Source organism: Spermophilus citellus, assembly GCF_964194105.1.
Source record: "Spermophilus citellus genome assembly, chromosome: 18".
NCBI lineage: Eukaryota > Metazoa > Chordata > Mammalia > Rodentia > Sciuridae > Spermophilus > Spermophilus citellus.
The window spans coordinates 53,517,354-53,537,614 of NC_138200.1; the positions used below are offsets into that span (position 1 = coordinate 53,517,354).

Genomic DNA, 20,261 nt, shown 5'->3' on the forward strand with positions numbered 1-20,261 from the left:
GGGATTCTGTTTTATCCCCCTCTGAACAATGCTAAATTTTTGTTTTAGCAGATAAGGGACTTAGACTCAAATGGCAAACTTTGTGACTCAAATGGCAAACTTTGTGTTGCCTGCGGTAGGCAGCAGTTCAAATCTTAGTTCATCTCTTAGTTCATATCTAACCTTAGCTGCAAATTGCCTTGATTCTACTCTGTATATGTTAAATTTTAGCACATTTACAAGATCCAAGATAATGGGGGAGCTGTATACATTCACATAATCTTTGTACTGATTGTCTTCTGCTTTGGGAACAGATAAAATTAAAAGAGAAGAAATCATCATTCTAATCCATCATTAAACTCAGACTAGATTCTATGGCCTGACTTAGCTCAAAGAGCCAAGATCATGAAAAGCCACATGTGTTATGTTAAGGGATTTGGATTTTATGTTTAACTTTCATTGAGAACCACTAAAACTGGGGCTGGGGATGTGGCTCAAGCGGTAGCACGCTCGCCTGGCATGTGTGTGGCCCGGGTTGGATCCTCAGCACCACATACAAACAAAGATGTTGTGTCCGCCGAAAACTAAAATAAATATTAAAAAATTCTCTCTCTCTTTTTCCTCTCTCACTCTGTCTTTAAAAAAAAAAGAGAACCACTGAAACTTTTAAGAAGAAAAGAATTCATTGTAATTACATTTTAGCAAAGTCTCTTTGGTTACTCTTTGAGGGATGACTTATAATGGGACAAGACTGAAGCAGTGAGACCTATTAGAATTTTGTTGGAACAGTCTGTGCAAGAGATGATGGTGGATCTTGAATGAGGGGTTACATGTGAGAAAGGAAGAAAAAAAGATGTCCCTAGATAGGAAAGAAAGCATGAAAACAGAGCAGAAGTGGGATGCACATGGTCTGAATAAAGAATTGAGACGTACCCTGTCTCCCTATAGCAGATTTTGTTGGGTAAGTCTAGGTAGAGAAAATGGGGCCATACCACAGAGGACTTGAAAGCTGGGCAGAAGAGTTTGGACTTGAAATAATGGGCATTTGGGAACCAGTATCCATCCTTAAAGGAAACAACATGATGAAAGATCTGAGGGGTGGTTGGCAGTACATGAAAGATAACTGAAGGACAGCCTTGAGCCAGAGAGGAAACTGGGAGGCTGCTGTGGTATTTCAAGAATTTAATTAGAGGTATGTGTGTAAGATTGGTGAGAAAAGGTGCATATCATAAGTAAGTCAGAGGAAGAAATGAGATACTGTCATCTTTTTCTTTTTAACATTTAGTTGATATGGAGATATAATCCATCCAGCATCTATTTTTCTCATAGAATTGAAAGTTCAAATGAATAGTATATATGAATCACCTACAAATTCATGAGTGTCGTTACGGAGATATAGTTAATACTGTATTAACTCCTATAGTAGGGTGCCAGATACAAAAGTAGAGAGGTCATACCATCTACAGTGGTTACCATTGCTCAGATAAATAAAAATCTGATACATGGACTTAACCTTGGCATGTTTTTACCTTTCTCTATTAGAATTGTGTACTGTGACCCTGGAGTCATAACTCCCTGAGTTTTGATCTTCACTCAAAACAGTGTAGACCCTATCTATACAATGGGGAAAAATGTAGTAACTACCTGATAGGGTGGTTATAATTAAATATGATTATATATGTAAGGCATTCAGAACCAGTTGATCTTTCAGGGTCAGAGTGAAGAAATACTAGTTACTATTAGTTTCTTGGGTTTTTTTTTGTTTGTTTGTTTGTTTTTTGAGAGAGAGAGAATGTTTTAATATTTATTTTTCAGTTTTCAGTGGACACAACATCTTTATTTTATTTTTATGTGGTGCTGAGGATGGAACCCAAGCGCCCTGCGCATGCCAGGCGAGCACACTACCGCTTGAGCCACATTCCCAGCCCCAGTTTCTTGTTATTTTGAGTGAGTACATCTTATTCCTTTATTCTCCCAATGCAAAAGCCAACCCCAGTAAGTATCCTATCAATCCACTATTAGATGTTGATCACCCTGTCCTACTTTGGGATAAAAAAAAATCAAAATCAAGTACTTTATTATATGGCAAATGCTCCACTAATCAACTTTATAATTTATAAGCATGTTCTCACAAAATCCTTGAAATGATCCTACAAGTTAATTCTTATTTCTAAAATTGCCATTATATAGGAAAGGTAATCGGTTCAAAGAAGTTAATGACTTCTCCAGGGTCATTCTGCTAGCTGGTGCTGGATCAGGGACAAAGATTCAGACTTTCTGATTAGAAAGATCATACCCTTAACTACATTGTAATAAATCCATAGTTGTTTATTTACTTTAATTTAAAAAATTATTTAATTAGTAGGGACATTGTAAAAGTCGAATTGTGCTTTATAATTAGAAAACCAGATGCCTGATAATGGCATGTACTTTTAAGGGTAGAATGTACATTGTTGACCACAGTAGCAACAAGGGACTAATTTCTGTAACGAAAAGGCTATGGAGTTTTTATGTGTGGAAATTGCAAGTTTCAGCAAACTGTGGCCCAAGGGTCAAATCTACCTTGCTGCCTGTTTTTGTATAGCCTATAAGTTTAAGGATGGTTTTCACATTTTTAGATGGTTGGAGTCAGGGGAAACGAAGAATAATCTTGTGACATGTCATAATTATGTGAAAAGCAAATTTCAGCGTCCATAAGTAAAGTTTTATTGAAACTGTCATACTTTCTTGTTTACATATTTCCTATGGCTGCTTTTATACCACATTAGCAAAGCTGAGTAGTAGCAACAGAAATCATATGGCCCAAAGCCAGAGTATTTATTATCGACTCTTAATGGAACAAGCCTGCTGACCCTGTTCTTAAGTAACCATTATCCAAGTTTATGTACATGTTTCTTTGGCAGTCCTTCATTGTTTGCTTTTCAACACATTTCTTTAGAAATTCTCTCTAAATCATTCTTATGTTCTTTTTTCTCCCCAAATCATGCTTTGTATCCCACTCTAAAAAGCAGAAATCTTACCTTTTATAATTAGATTTCTTTAAATAGATTAAATACTGCAGTTCTTTTCTAAAAATCACCAGCTGCAAGAGTCACTGGCTCAGTATATACAAGTTGCCAAGATGGTCTTTCTTTAAAGATAACAACATAATTATACTTGAATGTTTCAGCATTTTATTCCTCTGAGGTTTTTATTTTTAGTGTCCTCATAATTTTGTCTTATCATCTCACTCTCCTCTTTCATTTTAGTGTAAATTAAAGCATTCTTTTGGGTTCTGTTTCAATGTACATATGAAAGAACACAGGATAGTGAAGCACCTGATTTGCTCTTCTCTTTACGTGTGTGGGGGGGGGGGGTGCTGGGGATTGAACCCAGGGCCTTGTGCTTACAAGGCAAGCACTCTACCAACTGAGCTATATCCCCAGCCCTCTCTTTACAATTTTTGAAGTAGATTTTTGCATTCATTTTGACTTATGGATTTGGAAGTTAGTAAATCAACAATGTAAAAAGAGGATATTTCCTCTAGGAAGAAAATGTAACTTGATTTTTTTCTTGCTGGACTTGATGTTGTAGGAATTGATTTCCCCATGTAGTCTAGGATGTTCTGTTAATAATTTGAGCATGAGTTATAGTCTGGAGGCCTCAGACTTCCTGAGTTGTATTTGTCAATATTAAGAGACTAACTCACATTTCTTGGAAAGCTGGGAATGGAACCACCATTTGACCCAGCTATTCCCCTTCTCGGTCTATTCCCTAAAGACCTAACAAGAGCATGCTACAGGGACACTGCTACATCGATGTTCATAGCAGCACAATTCACGATAGCAAGATTGTGGAACCAACCTAGAAGCCCTTCAATAGATGAATGGATTAAAAAAATGTGGCATTTATACACAATGGAGTATTACTCTGCATTAAGAAATGACAAAATCATAGAATTTGGAGGGAAATGGATGGCATTAGAGCAGATTATGCTAAGTGAAGCTAGCCAATCCTTAAAAAACAAATGCCAAATGTCTTCTTTGATATAAGGGGAGTAACCAAGGACAGGGTAGAGACAAAGAGCTGGAGAAGAAGATTAACATTAAACAGGGATGATAGGCGGGAGGGAAAGGGAGAGTTAAGGGAAATTGCATGGAATTGGAAGGTGAGCCTCAGGGTTATACACAATTACATATAAGAGGAAAGGAGGAGTAGGAGAAAAATTATATAAGTGGAAGAAACGATTTATAGTAGAGGGGATGGAGAGAGAGAAGGGGAGGGGAGGGGAGGGGAGGGGGGACAGTGGAGAATGGGATAGACAGCAGAATACATCAGTCACTAGAAAGGCAATTTGTAAATCAATGGAAATGTAACTGATGTGACACAGCAATCTGTATACGGGGTAAAAATGTGAGTTCATAACCCACTTGAATCAATCTGTGAAATATGGTATATTAAGAACTATGTAATGTTTTGAACAACCAACAATAAAATAATTTTAAAAAAAAAGAGACTAACTCACTCTTTGGGCAAGATTTAATGAGTTTGAATATTTTTGTAGCAAATTAAATTAGTTAAACCACTTGAATGATTTTTAACACTTTTATTATTACAGAATTGTAAATATTCTTCTTCTCTTAAGATACCTAGGTATTTTTTTCCTTTTTCATCTTTTAAGGTAATTTGCCATAAACCTAAAACTTTTCTTGCTGGACTTTACTTTCATCCTTTAAGAAAAGTTTTTAGATTCTGTTAGTTCCTGGAGAATTCTTTTTAGGTCAACTAATCTGTTTTTCTTACCAGAAGAGCTGGTTATTGCAGATTTTCCTTGTATATACCAATTAAATCTGTCCTGGAGTTCCATGAGCTGTTGATGGAATGAGTAACTTGGTTAATACATAACTGTGTAAGTCTTGGCATCTCCTGTTTCAAACTTTCAGTTTCTATGTTACTTTAGTTCATTGAGTTACCAAAAATCCACTGATACAAAGCATTTCCTGTACATTGTTTTACTCTGTCTGAAAGATATTTACCTATGATTCTTATTTGCACATCACTGTGTTATCTGAAGAGCCGAAAAGAAAACATCCTTTTGCAAGTTGACTTCTTATAAAGTAGGGCCTCTACCTCTCCTTCAGTGCCCCTTGTCCATTTCTTTTTTCTTTTTCTTTCTCCTCTCTCATTTACAACTTCCGTGTATAGACCCTTACCCAGGTTTGATCATCACAAGAAAGTAAACAAGTTTTAGAAATTGTCCTAACTTCAAATCTTTCTCATTCTTTGCCAGTTTGTAAAAAGTGGATGGCAGGTTTATTAATGGGGGATGTGTGTGTATGTGTGTGTTTGTGTATACGCGCACGCATGGGCACGCTTTGCCACTAAACATGCTTTACTACAAAGCTACATCCCCAGCCCTTTTTATTTTGAGACAGGATCTAAGTTGCTTAGGGCCTCACTAAGTTGCTGAGGTTGGCCTCAAAACCTGTGATCCTACTGCCTCAGCTTCCTGAATCTCTGGGATCACAGGTGGCAAATATATTACTATTTAGTAAAGGGTAGATGACAACCTTCTATTGTGTTGCCCTTCCTGGGATAATTTGCATTTTTAATAAGGTATTTAATCCAAAGGAATGAAGTTTGAATTATTAAATAGAATCTGAGGCAATACAATTTGCTAATAGAAGAAATATTTGGAGGCAAGAAGTTTCTCTCTGAGTTTTTAAAACATTGTTAGAAGATTACTTGTATCAATGATGGTCACATTAACAAGGTTGGTTTTTTTAATATCTTGTGCACAGGGGTCTTCCCATGGTTTCATCTAAGCCTGTCAAAGTCATCTATGTTCAATTTGCATCTAAATCACTCCTATGTGAGGGAATGTAGCTCATTAGTACTCTCACCTAGCAAGTGGCAGGCCCTGGGTTCAATCCCCAATGCAGCAAAAATAAATAAATAAAAATAAATCACTCCTGCTTATGTTGTCTGTGTGATAAGGTAGAATGAAACTAAAACCAGGAAAGGGAAAACAAAGAGCCCTTGAAATCTTTCCTAACTTACTTCTAGTTCAGAGTCACTTCCTGGTTACATTACCTTATAAAGGATAACAGTTTGAATGAAAAACCAAAAGCAGCAGATCAAGTTAGCCATAGGGAGAAAAGTAGGTCCCAACATGTATACACCAGTGGGGGAAATCTATTTAGGGACTACCCAACATTCCTGCCCAGTGACTACTGCATCCTGCCTGCCTGGCAAGCCTCATCAAGACTGAAAATGGCTTTGGCTCCAGCACTCTGCAGTGCCCTAATATATGCATCAGTATGGGAGTTTAGCAGCTTTAATAACGCCATTTATCACTCATCTCCTCTTATTAGGAAATCAGAAGTGTTCAGATCTGTCTATACTTTTGAAAATAAGAAAGAAAAGGGGAATTTTTTTGTTCTCTTCAGGCTAGAATGAAAAGGATCTCAACCCTTTAACCATGACTATTAAGTGACAATTCTGGTGTTTGCCTGTGGACCAGAGATGCTTATTCCCAATTATGTGTTTTTGTTTTTGTTTATGCCATTTTTAAAGACATAAGTCACTGGCTTCACCTCTACCTATGCCTTCTAAAGTTAAACAAAGAAATATGGAAATGGGAAAATGGTAAGGACTATGAAATGTCAGAGTTGTGGAGCAATCAGTTAGCTGCATTTATGTCCTTTGTTTTCGAATGGAAGTTCCTGCTGTTTTTAATGTAGAGCCCAGTAAAGGTGCTAATGGCAGTAGAAAGAGCCCTCTGCCTAGGAGATAGGAATCTGGTTTTGAGAACTTTACTTTTCAGTGGCTATGTAACCTGGGACCAGTCTTTTTTTTTTTTTTTTTCTTTAACACTTTTTTAGTTGTAGTCAGACAAAATACTTTTATTTTATTTATTTGTTTTTATGCAGTGCTGAGGATGGAACCCAGTGCCTCACACATGGAATGCAAATGCTCTACCAGCTGAGCTACAGCCCCAGCCCCCAATCTTTTGTTTTGTTTTGTTTTACTTATTTTTTATTTGTGATACAGAACTAGCAGTATTTTTGTTTTTAGTTTTGGCTTTTTCCCTACTACCTCAAATTCTTGTGGGGCTCAGACAAAATAATAGGCACATACATTCTCTGCATAAAGAGGCTTTCAAAAGCACACATCATTGGTTTAATTCCACAACATTGTATATCTGGGCTGCAGTGTAGCTACATATTTTATATTAACTAACATTTTCCACCTGTTCATAAATAGCTATGTGGAGAAGGGGGGAAACCAAAGTCAGAAAAGAGATGATTTCCCCAGAGCTGCAGGGGAAATTCAAGGCTGAAAAGTAATTGTTGTTAGTAGATCAAAATTTACCTATGAATTTTTTTAATGATGAATTTCATTAAAAATTAATTGCATTTGAATTATTTAATTCTCTAAATGGCTTTTGGAAAGGAAATCCTGCCTGTCAGGATCTGTCATGTCAATCTAATTTCCTTCTGACCTTGACAGAAATTGTAATCTCTGTTGACTCCAGCCCACACATGGCAATAAGTTGCCTTCATGAAACATTACAAGGAACTAGCCGTTCTCCTGCCATATATCTTTGAGTAATCAAGGAGAGTTCTAAGCCCTGAAATGTAGGAAAAATGAGTAATTATAGTAAGAACAAAAAGGACATGAAGAGATTTAGAATAATTTTTTATCTGCTGTTTCCTCATGGACTGAATCAGTAAGAATATTTCTACGAGGATAGGTGGCTCTCCAAGATGTCATCCTTAGGGTTCTAATTTAGTTACCAAATAAATGGGAATCCCAGTGTGAGAAAAGAAGTTTATCTGGGTCCTGCCCCCCACCCCCACCCCACCCCCTTTTTTTTTTTTGTATTGGGGATTTAACCAGGAGTACTTATCCACTGAGGCACATTCCCAGCCATTTTTTATATTTTATTTAGAGACAGCGTCTCTCTAAGTTGCTTAGGGCCTCACTGAAGCTGGCTTTGAACTCAACAATCCTCCTACTGCCTCAGCTTCCCTAGGCACTGGGATTACAGGGATGCACCACCACCCCTGACCTGGGTCCCTTTTTTAGTCACTGATTTAGTTAAGTCAAATGCATGTTGTATCCTTTGACCATTTCACACGTTTCCCCACACACACACACCCCTTTTTTAACCAAAAATATCTGAAATCACACAGAAAGTACAGTTTTAAGGAAATGAAGGATATATTTGAACTAGTTAGATTACAGGGGGGTTTTAAAAACTTTAATTGAGATGCCAGAGCCTAGAAAGATAAGATTAAGACTCAAAGATCTGCAGAAAAAGACTCTACTCTACTTCCATCTGACCCAGGAGAGGAAATGAAATAAAGAGCCAAAGAGGTTTGGATTGGACTTAACAAAAAAGCTGGAGCACAAAGGTTTTTAGATTCTGGCAGGAGGTCTTAACTCTCCCTTGCTTAATATTTGTCAAATGTGGTTTGATGCAGCCATACCTACAGATGGAATATTGGACCAGATGGCTCATTATGTGTAGAACCTTCAGGAATCTAAATCTTTAATAAATTTCTTGACTCTGTTAAAAGACTTTTAAATGACACTAATTTTTTTAAATAGAAGCACTAAAAACTATAGTGTTTTAAAAAATGTCTCCCATTAAACTGCCAGCTCCAAAGTAGTAAAGACTGAAATTAGACTGTCACCATTCATTACTGATAAATAAGGAAGCAAAGATCTGTCAGTGTTGGGCACATTGACACACACCTGAAATCCCAGCATCTTGGAAGGCTGAAGCAGGAGGAATGCAGGTTCAAAGCCAGCCTCAGCAACTTGGCAAGGCCCTAAACAACTTGGTGAGACCCTGTCTCAGAATAAAAAATTTTTAAAAAGGACTGGGGATGTGGATCAGGAGTTGAGCAACTCTGACTTTAATACCAGGTCCCCCCACCCCCTACCCCCTGCCGCCACCAAATGAGTAGGGATGGAGCTCAGTGGAAAAATGCCTCTGGGTTCAATTCCTAGTACCAAAAAATAATAATTTTTAAATAAATAATAAAAAAAGATCTGGTAGAGCAATGCTAGTCACAAAGCAGTGAGAAAGCTTTGGGTTCTGTTTGACTAGGGAGGGCATGACCCGGTTCCTGCAGCAGACATATTACCTAAGAACCTGGGTCTCCTGCAATCCTTGTGAACTGTCTGTGAGATCAGCTCCACGCCTTCAGGCTCTGAACTTATGGAAGGCAGAGTTGTGTTTCATATCAGCTTCTGTTTATGCACATAGACCTCTTCTATTCTAGTATGTGAATATTTTTATATGAGTTGTTTCTTTTTTACCAGCTTCATTGAAATATAGGTTTTCCAGCCTTCCTTCTTCCCCTCCCACTCAATAATTACTTACCTTAGAAAAACAACTTTATTGAAAGATAAAATTTATATGCCATATAAGCCATCTATATAGTATACAATTCAGTGTTGTCTTTTTCATTTTCATCATCTTATTACCATACCCATTACCAGTGAGGCAATCACTAAACACCCCCCACCCCCCACCACCCCCCACCCCCACCCCCGTCTTTCCTACTGAGCTATATCCCTTTCCCTTTTTACTTTGATAAAGGGTCTTGTTGAGTTTCTAAGGCTGGCCTTGAATTTGCAATCCTCCTATCTCAGTCTCTCAAACTGCTGGGATTACAGGCATAGGCCACCACACCCAGCTACTTTCTAAAGGTTTACCTATAGTAGACATTTCATATACATAAAATCACATAGCACATGGTTCTTTTTGACCAGCTTCTTTCACTTAGCATAATGTTTTCAAAGTTCATTTATGTTGTAGCGTGTATTAGTACTTCATTCCTATTAGGGAGTAAATAAAGCATTGTATAGATAAATCACATTTTTTAATCAATTTATCATTTGACATATATTTTAATTCTTTCCACTTTTTGGCTATTATGAATAAAACTGCTATGAACATTTGTGTAAAAATTTTCATGAAGTCATGTGTTTTCAGTTCTTTTAAGTATATACCAAGGAGTGGAACTGCTAAGCAATATGGAAGCTCTATGTTTAACTTTTTGAGGAGCTGCCAAATGTTTTCCAAAGTGGCTGCACTATTTTACATTCCCAGCAGCAACGAACGTATGAGGAATATAGTTTTTATTGCTAGTGTTTGTTATTGTCAGTGTTTTTGATTATAGCCCTCTCAGTGGTTATGAAGCGATATCACACTGTGGTTTAATTTGTGTTTCCCTAGTGATTAATGATATTGAGCACATTTTCATGTGCTTACTGACCATTTGTATATCTTCTTTGGAGAAGTGTCTGTTTAGATCCTTTACTTTTTTTTTTTTTTTTTTGGTACTACAGATTGAACCTAGGGGCGCTTCACCACTGAGCCCCATCTCCAGTCCTTTTTATTTGAGATTGAAACTCGCTAAATTGCTTAGTCTGGCCTCGAACTGGCAATCCTTTGGCTTCAGTCTCATGAATCTCCAGTATTATAAGTGTGAACCAACACACTCAGCCCTTTGCTTATTTTTTACTTGGGTTATCTTCTTTTTATTGTATTATAAGAGTTCTTTATAGATTCAGGAAACAAGTCCCTTACAGATAATCATTTGCAAATATTTTCTTCCATTCCATGGGTTGAGTTTATCACTTTCCTTTGTTTTGATGGTCTTAGGGAACCAAACTCAGGATCTTGCACATGCTAGGCAAGTGTTCTACCACTGAGCTATGTTTTTAGTTTTGCCATGCTAAAGATTGAACCCCCAGCCCCACGTCCACCCCCCCACCCCACCCCCGCTTTTTTTTAATAGGCTGGACATTTTGTTTTGTTTTGGTGCTGGGGATTGAACCCAGGGGTATTTTGCCACTGAGCTACATATCCAAACCTTTTTTTTTAATATTTATTTTTTAGTTGAACACAATATCTTTATTTATTTATTTTTATGTGGTGCTGAGGATCAAACCCAGGGCCTCACATGTGCTAGGCGAGCTCTTTTCTGCTGAGCCACAACCCTAGCCCCCATCTCCAATCCTTTTTATATTTTATTTTGAGATACAGACTCATTAAGTTGTTTAGGACCTTACTAAGTTTTGCTAAGGCTGGCCTTGAGCTTGCCATCCTCTTGCCTCAGCCATCCCAGTTGCTGGGACTACAGACATGCACCACTGCATCTAACAATAATAAGTTTTTAAATCAGAAAATGTGAGCCCTCTTTTTTCCCAAAAAGATTATTTGACTTTCCTGAGTCTCTTGCATTCTTATACAAGTTTCTGCAAAAACAACCAAAAAAAGGGTGACTAGAGTTTTGAGTAGGAATTGCATTGACTCTGTAAAACAACTTTAGGATATTGTCATCATCACAATATCACATCTTCCAGTCCATGAGCATGAAATATCTTTCCAGTCTACTTTTCTTGCAACAGTGTTACATTTCCTTTCTTAACTTTTTCCAAAGTATTTTATTCTTTTTGATGCAAGTATAAATGAAATTTTTTTCTTAATTTCATTTTCAGATTATTTATTGCTAGTCTCAATATTAACTTTTGGCACTTGGTAGCAAGAACTGAAGAGATTTTTTTAGGATATGTTAGTTGCATGAGGTAAAATAAATTCCTTTCAAACATGTGATGAGAATGAAAAGGTATCATCATTTCTGAGTTGGTCAGGCCTCATTGTACAACATCTATGAATTGATGACCTGCTTGCTCTGTGAATATTGTAGAAAAAGACTCTCTTACCAAAGAATCTAGAAAGTTTTCAGTCATTCTGTGCATCTTTTTTTTTTTTTTAAAGAGAGAGTGAGGGGGAGAGAGAGAGAGAGAGAGAATTTTTAATATTTATTTTTTAGTTCTCGGAGGACACAACATCTTTGTTGGTATGTGGTGCTGAGGATCGAACCCGGGCCGCACGCATGCCAGGCAAGCGCGCTACCGCTTGAGCCACATCCCCAGCCCCCATTCTGTGCATCTTATCATTCTATTTACTATCCTTGTTAAGTAGAGCAGTGCTAGTACTATTTGTGTTAACATACATTTGGAAGAGAGGTTCAATCTCTAGAAGAGTATCATACCATTTGGCTGGAAGATTAGTGACTTGGCACTTCGAAGAATAAGGGTACAATAAAGGCTTTGCAGTAGAAATGGTCCAGCTGGAGGTTAATAATTGAGTTCTCCACACAAACTTTATTCTTATCAGGAACAAAGATTTCCACCCTCACTGAACACATGTATAAGTTCTAACTTACCAAACTCAAGCAAGAATATTTCTCTAATTAACCCCTTCCTTGCTTTAAAAAAAAAAGGCATTATCTGTTCCCCTCATTGTTCAGATTTTTTTTTTTAATTTTAATATTTATTTATTTATTTTAGTTTTCAGTAGACACAACATCTTTGTTTGTATGTGGTGCTGAGGATCGAACCTGGGCCGCACGCATGCCAGGCGAGTGCGCTACTGCTTGAGCCACATCCCCAGCCCCATTGTTCAGATTTTTAACATCATGCCCAGTCTGTGATTTGATCCTGCCTATTTGTGATCATGGTCACTTCTCAGTGTGCCCTTTGTTGCAATCACCTGATACAGCTGCTGTTTTCTTAATATGTCATCTGTCTTACTGTCTCTTACCACCACCTTGCTCACATGCCTCTGCTGACACAGTGCATCTACCTGAAGCACTCTTATTGTCCGTCACTATGAAAACTTTTTAATTTTTTTTTTAAATTTTTTAGTTGTAGTTGGACACAATACCTTTATTTTATTTATTTTTATGTGGTGCTGAGGATCAAACCCAGAGCCTCGCACATGCTAGGCATGCTCTGCCGCTGAGCTACAACCCCAGACCCCCCCATGAAAACTCTTAACCAGTCTTTAAGATGGTTTTTATGGAGCCAGGCATGGTGGCACACACTCGTACTTCCAGTGGCTTGGGAGGCTGAGGCAGGAGGATCACTAGTTCAAGGCTGACCCAGGTAATTTAGTGAGACCTCTCTCAAAATAAACGGTTTTTCTTTGTTTTTAAGTAAATAAAGCTAATTTTATTTTTTCTACTTCTTTGAGTTTCCTGGGACTTAAAGATAGGAAAGCTACATTGAAAACAAAATAACAAGACCAAACCAAAAACTTAACTTACAAAACTGGAAAATTCAGAAAGTAGAAAAAAAGATGAAAATGTTATCTGTAATTTCATTATGCTAGAATAAATTTTATGAACATTTTGACACATTTTTTCTTTTTTTTTTTTTTTGGTTTGCTTTAGTAATGCACATTTTTAGATAGTTGGAATCATGCTATACATACAATTTACTGTTTTTTTCCTTAAATACAATAACATAGAAAGCACCTGTATAGCTCAGTGGTAGAGTAAGTGCCTGGCATGTACAAACACCTGGGTTAAAATAAAGTTGTTTTTTTTTTTAAAGGCTGGGGATGAGCTAGTTGTGGTGGTACACGCCCATAGTCCCAGCAGCTCAGGAGTCTGAGGCAAGAGGATCACAAATTTCCACCCTCACTTCCACCCTCACAACTTGGTGAGACCCTGTCTGAAATAAAAATTTTTAAAAAGGGATAGAATTTGTCTCAGTGGTTAAGTGCCCCTGGGTGGTTTAATCCCTGGTACCAAAAAAAAAAAAAAAAAAAAATGCTGGGGATGTGGCAAAATACTCCTGAGGGTCCAATCCCCATTACTGAAGAAGAAAAAAAAAATTGTTTATGGGGTTGGGGGTGTAGGTCAGTGGAAGAGTCCTTGTTTAGTATGTATACACAAGGCCCTAAGCACCACACCCATAAACCAAATTATTAGATGCCACCTCCTCCTTGTAGAGTCTTCCTCCAAAATAAACCAGCTGCCCTACTGCTCCTATTACTTTCATGGTACTTGGTATCTCTAGTTTTCTAGAAGTAAGGACAAAATCTCTTGTTTCTAAATCTCTGGTGCCCATGGAGTCCTTCGCCCATTGTAAGTTCAAATTAAATGTTTTCATTGAATTGGCTAGATGGAAGGACGTTTTTACAAACTGAAGTTTGGAGATTAAATTCTAATAGCTTTTAGGGAATCTGCAAATTCTCTAAAATAACTTTAAAATTTTTATATTTTCATTTTAATGATAATTCTGAATTCCCTGGATCATTATAATCAAGTTGCACTATACAATTTCAGTGCCTATGTTTGTGTTTGAGAAACATTGGATTAAGACATTACGTAGAATGTATGTAAACTTCTGATTATAGAGCAGCACTGACTGGAAGTGATCATTCAATCTTAGGAAAACAATTTACCCAGCTGCCCTGTAGCTAGGAATATAGGAAATCCCCTTAGTTAGTTCCTGTTAGTAGATAGGAGAGAGTTGTTTAAAAAAAAAAAAAAAAGTTTTTTTCTGTATTTATTTACTTTTATGTCAAAAAAAAAAAGAAGAAGAAGAAGGGAGAACCACCTCTGCCCTAAGATATTAACAGAATTTTATAAAAATTATGTAAGAGTATGGCCAAAGTGGGATTTTCTTTCTCACTCAGTTTTTCTTGGTATCACTTTTTTTTTTTTTTTTTTTGCCCCAGTACTGGGGATTGAACCCACTAAGTACATCCCCAGCCCTTTTTTTATTTTGAGACAGGGTCTTGCTAATTTCCCCAGTATGGCCTCGAAATTGTGATCCTCCTGCCTCAGCCTCCTGAGTGTCTGGATCCAGCTCTCATCACTTTTATGACCTCTTTCAGTGAACTAAGGGAGTGGCTGGGTCCTTGAAATCATCAGGTTTCCTGAAGTGAAAGTGTTAATTCATATTTGATATTGATTCTTCACGATATATCTCTGTTGCAAGTTATCTCAGACACTTTATGGAAGAAATAGGATCTGATATGCATTAATCTGATATGATTAATCAACAAAATTACCATGATCCCATCCAAGAGGGTTTTTTTTTCCCTGAAATGAACGTATCAATCTAAACTTCAAAATACCATTGAAAAGCTTGATGAAAAATCTTTTGAATCCTAATTTGTTAAAAGAATATTTTCACAATGTTGTAATTGAGACTGTGATAGATTAAAATGTTTTCAGCTCTCTCTTTTCACTATGTACTTGATTTTTCACCTTCCAAAGCAACTTTTTTTTTCTTAATCAAATTTGTTCAAACAAATCTAGATTCTCCCCTGGCTTCCCTGAACACGCAGCTGTTCGATTCTCAGTAAGGTTGATTATTGCTGACTTCTTGAGAAGAACTGGAAATGCAAACAGCCAGTTGTTTGTATTAGCATTTTATAAAGTAAAACTATTGGAGCTAAACTATAATAAACCCCACTGACTAGGACCTAATCAGTTTTCTTGCTTTTTTTTTTTTTTTTTTTTTTTTTTTTTTTTTTTTTTTTGTACCAGAGATTGAACCCAAGGGCACTTTACAACTGAGCCACATCCCTATCTCTTTTTAAATTTTGAGATGGGGACTCACTAAGCAATTAGGACCTCACTAAGTTGCTGAGGCTGGCTTTGAACTTGCTGTCCCAGCCTCCTGAGTCGCTGGATTACAGGCATATACTCTAGGCTGGTTTCTAAAAGTGGATTTAGATTTACTGTTTCCTAGGCTGTTTAGTAATGCCTGAGAAAAAGATGATGGTGTCTCCAACTTCAGTTTCATGGATATCTCTTAGCCTAAATATTGTCTGTGATAAAAAGGGAGGTAGGGAATGTGTAAATCAATATAGTTTTTTAAAAAATATTTATTTTCTTTAGTTGTAGTTGGACACAATACCTTTATTTATTTATTTTTATGTGGTGCTGAGGATTGAACCCAGGGCCTTGCACGTGCTAGGCGAGTGCTCTACTGCTGAGCCACAACCCCAGCCCTCAATACAATTTTTTATAAAAGTCATATAATATTTATATTTTTAAGGAGACAACAGAATAGTAATGAGTGTTCACCTTTGTTTGAGGGCAAGTGTGTGCCATCTTTCAGACAAAAGCTCTTGAAAATGATCTTGGAATCTGGCAGTTCAAATAAGTTTACACTGAAGCAATAGGAACATCTTATCTGGATAAAGAAAAAGATTAAAAAAAAAAAGAGAGAGGGAAAAAAACCCTCTTGGATGGGATCATGGTAATTTTGTTGATTAATCAGGACCTAAGAAACAGCGGGTATCCCAGGGCCCCACATTTTAATTCATAATTAAATGGGTTGCCCAAGAGTTGCAAAATATGCTCAGCATAAACCTCTTCACGCAAGCTGGTACTGTAAATAATTACTCACCTCTTTTTCTTTCTTTTTAAGTAGGTTAGCAGATGTATAAAGATGACTTAGCTCTTTGGAAAAGTCATATGTATATATGATGATGTGGTAAGAGTCCTGTTGTATTCCAAGTTATTGTTCCAATAAAAATTGTAATTAGAAAAAAGGAAAGTATTAGATTTATTTTTTTCTTTTATTTTACATTGGTTATAAAATTAACTTTTAAGTCATTTAAAAAATGTACTGTCTAAAATTCTTTGTTTTAGCAACTCTGTAACTTTTCTGTTATTTTGTATTGCTAGACACAGAACTGACATAGAAGGGTTCTACAACTTTAAGGATCATTTCAGTTTTCATGATACATCAGTTAGAATGCTTTTGGCTGCAGATAACAGAAATTCCCGAGTCAACTGGCTTAATAAGGAATGAATTATTACATATGACAAAAAGTCCAGGATAGGTAATTGTTCAGCTCAGTGACATTTGAGACCCGTATTCTTTTCGTCTTACTGCTCTGCCAACCTCGATTTATAGCCATTATCCTCTAGTCCCCTATGGTTTCAAGTTGGTTATAACAACTCTAAGGCAACCCTAACTCACAAGTCCTTGTGTGACTTTTCTCAGTCTTGCAGCAGACTTTCTGTTATACCTTATTGTCCAGAACTGGGTCACATGCCCGTCCCTAAACCAGTTAAAGCAAAGGGACATGTGTGCCATGATTTGCTTAAACCGACAGAAATCATGGCTGGGATCACACAGGAAGGGGTGGTAAAAGGTTAGAGTGCTGTTTGAAGAGTGGGAGAATGCCAGTGAGATAGACACAACAAAATTTGACATATAGGGATTCCTAGAGCCAAATTACAAACTTTTATTGTAGGATCTTTAAATTCAGTACCCCTGTTGAATCGCAGCCCTAGGATCCCTTCTCTTTGACCAAGTGCATTTGTTTTATTTTCCATAGAAGCCTGGTCAGGGGAGCTCCTTCCTTGGGACTAGGGTAAATACAGTCTGTAGACACCAGCCACAGAGCAGAGTAAAGAGGAAAGATTAGTCAGAAGCTAGCAGAGCCCCAGAAAATGGGGGCAAAGCTATAAGTCCCCTAAATAACAAGAAGTTTGAATAAGGATGTGACAGATCTCGTGTATGTATGTGAAGTCCAAAGGAGATCCAATCTGCAGAGAACAGGATAGCAGGATGCTAAAAAATTCAAGGTAGATGCAGTGAGCACTCAGCTCTTCCAGTCCAGTACTTAGAAGACAAGGTAGCAAGTGGCTGCAGCTACAGTGTAACTGTTGAGATGCCAACCCTCTTGCTAGCCCTTCTGGTTCTTAGGTGCAGTGTGGGTACAGGTTAGTAGATGGTACAGTTGGATGGATGCCCATTTTGAAAGGAATAAAGAAGCTCATGGAGGCTGGGGATTTAGCTCAAGTGGTAGCGCGCTCACCTAGCACGCATGAGGCACTGGGTTCTATTCTCAGCACCACGTAAAAATAAAATAAAGATATTGTATCCACCTAAAACTAATAAATAAATATTTAAAAAAAGAAAAGGAAAAAAAAAGAAGCTCATGTAGGGGGGCTGGGATTGTGGCTCAGAGGTAGAGTGCTCACCTAGCATGTGCGAGGCCCTGGGTTCTATCCTCAGCAGCACATTAAAAAAAAAAATAAAGATATGTATCTACCTATGAGTAAAAAGTAAATATTTAAAAAAAAGAAGCAGCAGCAGCTCAGGTAGGGCCAGGATTGACATAAATGGAACATTAGTTTGTAGTTTTGTTAGTGTAATGGGTATGCTCTTTACTTATATGATGAGTCAATATAGGAAACAACAATATTTTAAATGTCTATTGTCTACTGTTCTCCTTTCCCCCAGGTCATCATGCAACTTGTTCCTTCAGGCCTCCTGTGCTGAGAACTTTTCTCAGAGCCCTCACCTCCAGCTCTCAGTAACCGCCCCCTTCCATATTTTACTTCACAGCCATGGTTTCTTGTCTTTTTCCTCCACTAAAAGTAGGCTTCATGAAGATAGGAGCTCCATTTGTTTATTCATGCTATCTTATCTCAAGTACCAAGAATATGGGTAAAATATTCATTCCTCCAAGTAAGATTTGCTGGATGAATAAATGAGATACCTCTTGGTATTCTTCCTAAATTCTTTCTCTTCTAGTGAATTGATGTTCCTTCTTTTATTGGATAATGAGACCTGTGTTTTCTGTTGCCTTTTGGTCTTAGCTACTAGGAGTTACTAAATAAGTTTTATGTTCATTTGCAATAACCATCCTTTGCTTACAATGTCTGTACTCCTCTCACCCATCGTAGAGCTTTTAAAATATTTATTTTAATGATGCATGGTTTCAATATTACTTATTGTGAGTTGCCTCAAATCTTTTGTGGAAAAAAATGAAGAGTGTATAATTGTAACCGAACTGACTGATTGAAAGGTAACAGAAGAAGAAGTCAAAAAAGGAACACTACATTTTGGGAGCTGGGTGAATATTATTTCTAATAAAATAGAAACCAGATCAAACATTACTAATAAAGGTATCTCTGTGTCACCATTTTGGTATATTTCCCTCTTTTTTTTTTTTTTTTGCTTCATCAATTTTGGGGTGTTTTGTTTGTTTGTTTGCTTGCTTTTTGGTTTTGTCTTTTTAATTAGCTTTAAGAGACATGTGTCTGTCTTGCTTATAACTGGTTTCCTGGAGCATAGGACACTATCTGGCACATTGTACAACTTAATAAATATTTGATAAATTAATAAATTAGGCTGGTGATGTAGCTCAGTTGAAGAGAACTTGCCTAGCATGCACAAGGCCCTGGGTTCTGTCCATAGCACCACGCCCAAAAAATAATAATAATAAATTAATTTAGGCTCATGTGTTGGCACATACTGTAATTTCAGCAACTTGAGTAACTGAGGAAGGAGAATCACAAGTTTGAGGCTAGCCTTAGCAACTTGGCAAGGCCATAGGCAAGTGAGACTCTGTCTCAAGAAAGAAAGGAATGAAGGAAGGGAGGAAGAAAAGGAAAGGAAAGAAAGGAAGAAAGATAAGGACTAGGAATGCAGCTCAGTGGTAAAGCTGCTCTGAGTTCAATTCCCAGTACTGGAAAATAAATTTAGTATGTCCCTTTTTTGCCATTTATTTTTAAGTCCCTATATTATTAAACATTAACTTGTTTCTCATGTGTCCTTATCCCTTTCAACCTGTAATTTCCCCTCTTTATGGATTTCCAAAGTTTTTTCATTTTTCTGTGCCTTCCTTCCCAACAAGGAACCTTCTTTTAACCACATCAAACCCTTGCCCCAGGGCTCATGAATATGTGCCTTTTCTTCTGTCCTGGGTCTCCTAGATCTTATTCCCCTGATGACTAAATGATTCCTCATCCTTGGATCACACTTAAAAATTGAAGGGACCAGAGAGATCTTCTTTCTAAATGACTAATCTTCACTTGGTCCAGAGAGGTAAAGTGAATTGGCTGAGGTCACACTGCTTGTTGGCAACAGTCCAAAACAAAAACACACACCTCTTAACTCTGGATCCACATCTCACACCACAGAATAAGCAAGCCCCTTCCTAGCATCAGAAATGGAAAGTACTATGAACAAAGTAGAATATGATTTTCCTTATAGTTGAAAATATGGGATATATGATAGGAGTTAGGTATTAGATAGCGTAAATTTGATCCCAGCTCTTTTTTACTCTTGGATAAATTCTTTAGGCCCTCTTAGTGTATATTCTTTCTTTTTTTTTCCCTATGCATTTGTATATTTAATATAGATATTTAAATCTGTAAGTTTGGTTTGTTAATAGTAAGAGAAGTTGTGTGTATTCCTCATACATAAATGGAATATGCTGGGTCTATTGATTTCTTTCACTTAATGTCGTGAGGAGACCTTTCCATGACAGTGCATATACTTCTGTCTTGTCTGCCCACCCCACACTTTTTATTTGCATTGCTGAGAATGGAACCAGTCCCTGTGCATGACCATCTCTGCTGTTCCAGACACCATCCCCTCTCCAGCAGCTTATTGCACTATCTATCTTCCTAACTTGGCCCCTTGCTTCATCCTAGACACACACA

At 37.3% G+C, this 20,261-nt stretch overlaps 1 protein-coding gene across 2 annotated transcripts in view; it reads left to right on the forward strand.

Annotated features, from left to right (window-relative positions):
• The window catches only part of TANGO6 (transport and golgi organization 6 homolog), a 186,348-nt gene that overhangs the window by 125,876 nt on the left and 40,211 nt on the right, over positions 1-20,261 (forward strand). The window lies entirely within an intron of this gene.